Source organism: Anoplopoma fimbria, chromosome 12, assembly GCF_027596085.1.
Source record: "Anoplopoma fimbria isolate UVic2021 breed Golden Eagle Sablefish chromosome 12, Afim_UVic_2022, whole genome shotgun sequence".
NCBI lineage: Eukaryota > Metazoa > Chordata > Actinopteri > Perciformes > Anoplopomatidae > Anoplopoma > Anoplopoma fimbria.
In genome coordinates this window covers 8,638,334-8,649,197 of record NC_072460.1, presented here as the reverse complement: position 1 = coordinate 8,649,197, position 10,864 = coordinate 8,638,334, and positions in this window count along the sequence as shown.

Genomic DNA, 10,864 nt, shown 5'->3' with positions numbered 1-10,864 from the left:
AAAATACCTTAATGCTTCATCCTCACAATCTTGTCACAGCGTAGGAAAGAACACTGCTATCACCAGTCAAGTGACAACCTGGTTTTGCTCATCTTCTGTAACCAGGGTAATGTTTAAGTACAGTGGAATTAGCAAGCTAGCTAACTACTATATGAGTGGCTAGTTGGCTTGCTTGCTAATTACGCCATGCCACACTGGGTACAGAAAAAGAGCCAAACAGCGGCCTCATGGCAGCGCTGCGTCCAACGGTCCCTCCACCTCACTCCCCATCATATGGACAGGCACAAGCAAACGTTACCAAGCTAACTAGCCAGCCATCAGACACCAGAGCCATGTCCGTTCTACTCCATTAGGAAGGCAAGTCCCAAAAATGTGAATGTATAATCAGATATATGTCCTCAGGTCAAACATAGACACACACCATTGTATTGATGAAATCCAGAATAAGTAACAAGTTTCTCTCAGTCAAGCTTGATTGAGTTCATCACACCACAATGATGCCAGCTTTTACCTGTAAACCACAGGTGCACACTTCAGAAACCACATTTCATGGTGTTAAGGTATTTCTGTCTAGACTCCTCACGTTCCCTTAAACATGAGAAAGAAATCTGCCAGACCAGTAACACAATTCAACCTGTTTCAGATAGAAATCTACTTGTTTAAAGAATGTGTGTTGAGGTTTAAGGATGAGTGTATGAGTGTATGAATAAGGCAGGTCAAGCTGATAAAAATCACATGTGATTTTTAAATTAGGTTGAAATATTCTTAGTGCACCCGATTAGGCTGTCTATCATAACCAGTGTTAACATGGTAAAAAAACAACTTCTTACATAGTCAATGATCATCATAAGGCCAACAACATCAATATCAAACACACAAAGAATCATAAAAACAATCATACCATTTAACCTCCACATACACACACACACTTCCTGAACTTACTCCATGAAGCTTTCAGCCTTTAAAGACAATCTAAACTTTTCTACTGCCCTGCTCTTCACTTCAATCAAACAGTGCAGACGTCTCTTGTCTCAGGTCATGTCCACTTACCTGCTGCTAGACTGAGAGTGTGAGCAGAGAGGAGAAGGCAGCAGAGGGAGAGAGGACCAGTCATCCTGCTGGGTGCTGCTGCTCACAACGAAGGATGCGCCATCTGTCATCAGAGCAGAGGACCACGTTTGATCTCCCATCCTTCGCACTGAGGCTGCCTCGCTCTGCCGCCCGGGTTTATAGTCAGAGGATTACAGCCGCTCTCTCTCTCTCTCTCTCTCTCTCTCTCTCTCTCTCTCTCTCTCTCGCCCTGACAATACTTATATCTCCCCCTCTCTTCCTCATTTGTTTGTCTTTTAACTTTTTTTTTCATTTTGTGTGTGTGTGTGTGTGTGTGTCAGAAATAGCTTTACCCATCTCTCATCTGGGTTGTGTTTACTTTGCAAGTGACGGATGTGACAAGCCACATACTGATGATGTGTCAACGTTGAAGAGCTGATGTTTGTCCCAAGTTTGCCAATACATAAAAGCATTTGAATAACAGCTGTGTCCAAATTGCAAAGAGTTCCTCTGAGGAGAATGAATGTGCTCTTATAGTTCCAGTCAATTCCTACACCAGCATCCATCTAACCAGGATATCCTTTTTTTCCTAGGTAATCAAGAGCTCTTCAGTCTTTGTTTTGACTGGTTTTATACACATAAACTAAAAATAATTGTGGATGTATCTTCAGTGACAGCAACCCCTAATGTTCTCCAATGTTCTCCAATTTTCAGTGTAACTTATCACATTACAACGTAATTGCCCTTAAAAAGTTACTTGTTAGATTACCTGCTGTGGCCTTGCTGACACCCATTGCTACTACCACTATTATTATTAGTCACATTACTATTAGTATTCCCTGTACTATTACGCTTATTGGCTTTGCTTCTACCCTGGAGTCTTTGTGCTTACTCGCCTCGCAGGTTTCCATAAATCGTGGCTGTACCTGGACTGTGGTCGTGCCTCCTGCTATGGCCCTGCTGACACCTACTGCTACTACCATTATTATTATTAGTCACATTACCATATTTTCCGCACTATAGGGCGCACTGGATTATAAGGCGCACTGTCAATGAATGGTCTATTTTCGATCTTTTTTCATATATAAGGCGCACCGGACTATAAGGCGCATTAAGCGAAACAAAACAGTCAAACGTCCTCCACTTCCGTACCATTGATTCATTAATGTTGAATTCTCTCGCTCTATTCCCATGTTCTACTGCGTGACTGATAGCCTTGAGTTTGAAGTCCGCGTCGTAAGCGTGTCTCTTGACAGGTGCCATTTTGGGGTCCTTATACACACACACTGTAATATTATGGTGAAGCACAGTATGTATTACTCCGCGACGCTCCTGACTACGGTAGCCGTAATGCTGCAAGCGGTGCGGCTTTGTAGTTTACCAAAGTTGTACTAAAACATTTTGACAGAGCGCCGTGTACCACACAAAATCGCTTCGAGGTCAGTAAGCACAACCAGAATTAATCCATATATAAGGCGCTCCGGATTATAAGGCGCACTGTCATTTTTTGAGAAAATTAAAGGCTTTTAAGTGCGCCTTATAGTGCGGAAAATACGGTACTATTACCTGTACCATTACGCATATTAGCTTTGCTTCCACCCTGAAGCCCTTTTGCTTTCTCGCCTCGCAGGTTTCCACGAATCGTTGTGGTCCCTGGACCGTGGTCGTGCCTCCTGCTGTGACCCGGCTGACACCCACTGCTACTTCGATTATTATTATTAGTTACATTGCTAATACTATTCCCTATATCATTATTTTAATTCTACTATAGTTATTGCTGCTTTTATAAGTATTCTTAATTTTTCCTCCGTTCGCTTACTACTGTGATTATATGAATAATTTATGTCATATACATTGAATGTGTTGTATCTCTGTTATGCTGTTCATTCTGTACACATGACATCTATTGCATTCTGTCCATCCTGGGAGAAGGATCCCTCCTCTGTCGCTCTCCCACAGGCTTCTTCCTTTTTTCTCCCTGTTAAAGGGTTTTTTAGGAGAGTTTTTCCTGTGCCGATGTGAGGGAAGGACAGAGGATGTCGCATGTGTACAGATCGTAAAGCCCTCTGAGGCAAATTTGTAATTTGTGATTCTGGGCTATACAAAATAAACTGAATTGAATTGAATTGAATTACTTTTGCGTTACAAAAATGAAAACTCTTTTTTGTCCAGAGGGTACGTAGTTTACTGTACGCCTACCTTTGGATAGATCTGCCTTCTGCTGCATTGCCTCGATTGCAGCATCTGTGACTCTACAGGCTGGAATGATAGATGCAATATGCCCTTTACAGCTTTTCAGTGTATTGAGGAAGCAAATATTTGTCTGTCAGGCACCGTTCCCTCAATAAATAAAATCCTCATAGAGCTTTTATTAATGAACTTAAGGAAAGTTGGAGACTCTTCAGTTGAAATTGATAGCATCTCCTCCAACGTGTTAACAAGCTACATTCTGTAGCTTCAGCATTGTTCTCATGATGGTGAATGGGTCAAACATTCTAACAATGGATTGTCACTTTTTTTTTTGCCTTGTGACTAACAAGTGACTTGACTCAACCACTATCATTTCCTGAACCTAACCAAATGGTTGTGTTGCCTAAACCTAACTTCCTGTGAAAATACTAGTTTATTTCAAAAGGACACTATGAATGTAACAAGCGTTAATCAGAATCAGAATCAGAAGCTGTTTATTGCCTAGTACATTACACAAGGAATTTGGCTCGGTGATCTATTAGTCCGCTACAGTAAACGGTAGACAGTGGGAGTATAAGACATAATTTAAAAATAGAAATATGAAAAAGTAAAATAAAATGTGGTAACAAATATACAAATAAGAGTATTTTAAAACAAGTATACAATTAAAGTATCAAAGTATATATTAATAAAGAAAAGAAAAGGTGTGCAGGGGATTATAACTGTGGGACATTTTCCTGGGGATGTAAGTCAGAAATGCAGGGAGGATTTGTTGTTCAGTTAGAAGAAAAGAGAAGAAAAAGAAAATAAATCTATCAGACGACCAGGATGAAAAAAACAGTTAAAAAGATCTTTGACTGTATTATGTATATATGTTACACGCACTAGATCTCTGAAACTTGGATACACAGTACTCATATAAGTCTACTTCAAATAAAACACACCTGGATGTCTATTACACAAACAAACATTATGTGACTTCATGTCAAATTCATGCGTGAGTTGTAAAACAAGCTGAAGTTGTATGTATTAATAAGAGATAAATAAAAAATTAAAAAAGATCCACACTACCGAATTTATGCAAAAACCTAAAAGAAGGACACAAATGTTGCTGAATGTGCATGTGTCACAGGCCTCAGGGTTCACTGTCACAGTCGTGGCAGATGTAGACTGCTGCCCCTGGGTTGCAGGCTTTGTGGGCACAAAACTGACTTTTTAATGAACAGTTAGAACCACCCCCACCTCATGCAGCCATTAGATAGCTAACTGTTTTAACATGTGGGTCTGATGTTAGCATGTGTGTAAAGCATCAAATTAAACTAGAGGACCTGATACTTTAGGTCACGTTAGTCAAACCATTGTATCTACACTACAATAAATGTGAGGCAAACGATAATCTTGATTAAAATCCACTCTTCTCCTGTAAGCCCAAAAAAGGAATTGGAGTGTACAATATTGATGACACCACAGCTCTTTTCCGATTGGTCAAACTGATGGCATTACAACTAACCCAGTGTAATAACTCTCCCCGGTCTCCCCTGCTGCTCCTGGGTTTGAGATTTTGCTAAAAGATCTGCTGTCTCCCCTTAAGGCTACAGAGATGGAAGCACAGCTGCTGTGTTACTAGATTCACGTTATCCTTGAGTGACATCATCCACTTGAATTAGCACAGTGGCGTTTTAGCATTTTAGCAGTTAGTACAACAGAAAAAAAACACTCTCAGACCAAGTGCTGAAAGACAAAAAGCATTGAGATAAACCTTATAATATTTGTACCGTATTTTCCGCACTATAAGGCGCACTTAAAAGCCTTTAATTTTCTCAAAAAACGACAGTGCGCCTTATAATCCGGAGCGGTGATTTATATATGGATTAATTCTGGTTGTGCTTACTGACCTCAGTGAATTCAAAGCGATTTTGTGTGGTACACGGCACTCTGTCAACATGTTTTAGTAGACTTAGTAAACTACAAAGCCGCACCGCAGCAGCATTACGGCCACCGTAGTCAGGAGCGTCGCGGAGTAATACATACTGTGCTTCACCATAATATTACAGTGTGTGTGTATAAGGACCCCAAAATGGCACCTGTCAAGAGACACGCTTACGACGCGGACTTCAAACTCAAGGCTATCAGTCACGCAGTAGAACATGGGAATAGAGCAGCTGCGAGAGAATTCAACATTAATGAATCAATGGTACGGAAGTGGAGGAAGTTTGACTGACTGACTGTTTTTGTTACTGTATCCTAAGTTATGTTTTTACTTATTTTCTGTTTTATTTTGTGTTACCTTTTTGCACTGTTTTGTGTGTTCACCTTCCAGATGCGCCTTATAGTCCAGTGCGCCTTATATATGAAAAAAGATCGAAAATAGACCATTCATTGACAGTGCGCCTTATAATCCAGTGCGCCCTATAGTGCGGAAAATACGGTAAATAACAACATAAACAGGGACGTTTGCTGTCATCAAATTGTCAAAAGTCGCTGATTAGAATTTGTGTTAAAAAAATAGCATGCAAATGATCATCAGATTACCTACCTGAAAAAAGCAGGGATGTAATGCAGGTAACAACATTCCTGTAACCTATAACGTAAGTAGGACTGGTGATATAATAACATTCCAATACAAAACTGGTTACTGAGGAACTCCTCGGGTGGCATTGTTTTCACATGCTCAGTGACTGTGACTGACAGTGAATTCAAATGTTCGATAAATGTTAAGTGGCTGCAGAAGCATAAAGTTAAAGATATATTTTTCAGCATTGTCCTAATAATCAATTTAAAGACTCATGCAAAAGTAATCCACTAATGGTAAATTGTAAATGGACTTGGATTTATATAGGACCTTCCAAGTCTTTGGACCACTGTGCTTACACTATATGTATTACATTACATACTGTTGCACTCGGCGTCACAATGTTCACCTAATAAAGTTTGTTGCCATTAATCCGAGTGTTCCTGTGTACTTTGGAGCCAAAAACTAAAGTTTAACCTGACACAAAATTGCCCGGTTCTGAGAGCACCGGACAGGCCTTATGTTCCTCGTGAGGCGGTTGAAGCGCAATTAAGATCAGGAGAGTTCTTTAGTTTTACATTTGACCCAAAGAGTATTGACTGTGCTTTGCTAAGTATACAACTAATGATCAGCTAACCAGATGATAACTTTGTGAAGTTCTGAACAAAGTCATGTTTCTACTTCTAGTTTCTATGATGAGAGAATAGGTGACCTGAATCATCTGCGTAAAGCAACAGATTGCTATCGCAGGCTGACTTCATGTTGTTGACATATAGCATGTGTGTCAATATTGCCTAGTTACTGTATCCTAAGTTATGTTTTTACTTATTTCCGCATTTATCAGTATTTTCTGTTTTATTTTGTGTTACCTGCCTCTCCTCTTGTTTAAGATCACTTCACTTCCTGCCTTTGTGTGTTTTCCACCCACTGAGAGTGTGTGCCCTGCTCCTGATTGATCCCACCTGTGTCTAATCACCTACACCTCCCAGATTGAACCCTGTGTTCCCCTGTTTCTGTGCCGGATCGTCTTCTTCCTCTGTTTCAAGCATTCCAGCAACTTCCTAGTGTTATGTTCGGGGTTTCTTTGATCTCTGTTGATATCTGTACAATTATGCATGATCCCTGCCTGATTGGTTTGCCTGCTCTGACTGCCTTCTCGTGTACCGAACCTCTGCTGATAAGTAAAGACTGTTTCACCTACACCTTATCCTGTGTCCTCGTCGTGCAATTGAGTCCTGCCTTTTTCCGTCTTCACAGGAAGTTAGGTTTAGGCAACAAAACTACTTAGTGTCTAAGTAAAAGAGCCCCCTCTCCCTGTCCACCCTCTCCCTCCCTCTACCCTCTCCGCTCTTCCCCTAACCCTCACCTTGTGGTTGGCGGTAATTTGACTTACTAACGACTCTCGTGAGTAGCAAGTGACAAGCACTTCATGTAAGTCGCACTCACGTTACCAACTGACGTGACAAAATGTCATCTTTACTTTTAGTCATGCACAGGACATGGACAGCGGTCTCCTTGACAAAAGTCCTGTGTTTGTTTGACCCATCCACCTCCCCTCCTCTCAAAACTACTTTATTTGATGAGTTGGGAGACAAAAGGTTGTGCAGAAAGTGGCAAGGTCACCAGAACATACAGGGGTGCACCGCAGCCTATATGACATTAACACAAGGGGGTACAGGATAAAGGCTGGTAATCATTAAGGAATTAAGAAATGTGAGCAATGGCCTCTTTTGAACTATTGAACCGATCAAGGGAGGCACTACCGCAGGCATAGGGCCAGAACGAAGAGGCTAAAGAGTAGCTTTTTTCCTCAGGCCATCCGAATCATGGACAAGGACACTTCAAATGTTCCTAAAGGGAGTTTCACTGATGAGGCCGGCGCAGGTGCTCATCCAGGCTCTGGTCATTCCTCCGCCATGGACTACTCAACTCAAGGCCACTTCAAATTGCCATCAGACCCCCTGGAGTTTCAAAATTTCAGAGACACTACTGGAACGAAAATGCAATGATCTGCTCTCAGGGGTAAACCTGGAAGAGGACAGTAAGACCATACAAGGCATAGTCAAATACACAATAAAACAATATACAAGGAAGAACTGAATTATTTAGTGTACATACTAAAACTGGTGAAAGAATGAAATCTTGCCCAGAGAAAAGTTATTTAAACCAAACTACAGGATGACAGCCTTAGATTCCCTATGTTATGGCAGATTTAGAAACTGACAGGACAACATCAATGCTCTTTAAACATCAAATGCAAAGGATGTGTATGACATGGATTATGCCTCACCACATGAAGGCCTATCAGGGGCTGCAGTGCCTCAGGAGGTAGATTGGTTGGTCCTCTAATCAGTAGATCAGCTGTTTTGATCCCCAGCTACTCCAGATCGCATAATATAGTGTTCATGGACAAGATACTGTACCTCATATTGCCCCCAATGGCTGTGCCATCGCTGTGTGAGTGTGCCTTTATGGGCATTAGTTTAGATCCTGATTAGGTGGTACCTTGCATGGCAGCCTCTACCATCAGTGTATGAACGTTTGTGAGAAGTGGGGAATGATGACATGTAGTGTTAAGAGCTTTGAATGGTTGGAAGACAATAAAGGCGCTATACAAACGCAAATCAATTTACCATTTACCATATCATTGCAGCAGTATTGAAGATAGCAGCGGGATAGGCAGCAGAGAAATTTCAGCTAGTCCAGGTAATGTGACTATATTCCAGCCTTTTCATTGGATAAGTGTGGTGTTGTTAGAGCTGTAACATGTTGTCCTAGTCTCCAAATTATCCAACTTCAATTTATCTCCAGATGCCCTTCGGTTGATAGAGTCTTATCTTTTTGTCCAATCTCAAATTAGAGTCAATAACTATCAGTCCACTGCTCTAAGCTTTTCTACTGGCGTCCCACAGGGATCAATATTGGGCCCACCTTTATTCATCTTACATGTTAATGATCTGCCATCTGTATGCCGCAAGATAGAGACTCAAATGTACACTGATACAAACAAAAAAGCCAAGTTGCCTCCAGCTTAGCCAATGCAATGGCCTATGTTACCGAATGGTTAAACCACTGCTGTCTACAACGAAATGTGTCAAAAAACACTAGCATGTATTTCACAAAGATAGCTAGCAATACTGTTTTGCCACACATACTTGTACGTGGACTAAGATTACAAATTGTCGAATTATTAAAATATCTTGGGATCATGATAATCAAAACTCCAGCCAGGTTTGTAACAGGGTCAAGTATAACCTAGCACATTTCAGATTCATAAGGAATTGCATGTCAACTTGGGCTGCTAGAATGTACATGAATGCTATGATCATATGGCACCTAACCTACTGTTTAACAAGCTTGTTACATGCAAGTAGTTCAACCTTGAGACCACTAGAATCATATAAACAAACCATAAACACCCATGACTAAAAAACTAATTGTTTTCATGTAACATACTGGAAGAAAGATACCCTGAGAACACCTGACCAAACATCCCAAAAATGTCTCATCTATACAATTATTCATGGCATGGCTCCTCCCCCACTCAGATTCAAATCACCAGCAGGGATGTGGAATGCTGTACCAGTCCACATCAGAGAACTCCCCACTTACAGGTCCTTTTTCTAGACAGATAAGGACATGGCTCAGAAGGCACCAAATCTGTCTACGCTAGTTTTGGATGCCTTCATAATTTTTAATCATTTATTTATCCATTCATTTATTCAATCTTAATTTACACCCGAGGGATCATTAGGGGCGACCCTCATTTACAATGACATTGAGTCAGTTATAGAAACAAAGAAAAGGAAAACAAAACAACAAGGAGATATACAAACAGAGATGATGCAATGCCATTATGAAATAGTAATAGCCATTAAAACGTTTAGATTAGGAAAATAGTTTGATAGATACATTTGGATATTCAATATGTTAAATCAAGTACAGCAAAAAGCCCTAGAATTAGGATGGATAGATTGACATAGAGATTAAAATGTAAATAAAACTGTCATGTTATACAATTACCGCCTACATTTTGGAGATTTATTATCAAATTTCTAAAATGTCCAAAAGTTACAAGTAAATTGATTTAAAGGAGGTTTTGCATTTTGTTCCAGGGCAGGTGGATTAAAATTACAAGCAGTTTTTCAAAGTTCAGACCTAGGCTGTGGGACATGAAGCTAGAGCTATAGTCAGTAGAGCATGTCTGATAAAAACCCTCTGATTGACCAATTCTAAGAGTTATATAATAATTTTCCAGAGGGATTTATAGATAAAAGATACCAGTGAGTATCAAGTTTCTCTGGGAGAGAAGACCACCCAGCCCTGTCGTATAAAATACAATGAGTACCAAAGACATCAGCGGTAAATACATCTCACGACAGAGCGATTGACTGAGTCCAGACATTTGGGAGTTTAACCGGATGCCTGACTATAAATCACTGTAGTCTAAGATTGACATGAACATTGCCTCTACAACCCTTTTCCTTCAAAACATGATAAGATGGTTTTAATACTCTTAGCTTTGCTTTTGTCTGTCAGCACACAAGATTATCTTTATGAAAAATGAATGAGGGTTCATCATCAACCCAGATGCCTATTTCTTATATTTTCCTCATAGAAGCCTAACAATCGGCCCCCAGGGCTTCCTAATGGGTCAGCACGACAAAGCTCTCTGTGAGATTGAGTTATACAGGTTGCAGTTAAATAAACGGAATAAATAAGACAAAGACTCTTATCTCCTCTGATGTTATTGTGCACCGATTAATAGCAGATTTAATATCTGCATATTTCATATTTTCACATATTATCTTATCCTCGTAATATATATTATCTTCTGGTATTTTTTTGTTTTTTGTTTTTTTAAGCACAGTGCTGATGGAGGCAATAACGCATGTCACAGCAGAATGTAGACATATGTTGTGTGTGACAAATAAATCTTCAAAATGTAATAAGGCAACAATGTTTTCAATGACTAGATTTAAATATTCCACAACTGGGTAATAATGTGTTAAGCAAAACACATTCTGTCATGGTGCACATCAGTTCCAGCAATAAAAAAGAAAATAGATATTATCCCTTCAGTATCATTTCTTTTTATTTATTTCAATGTGC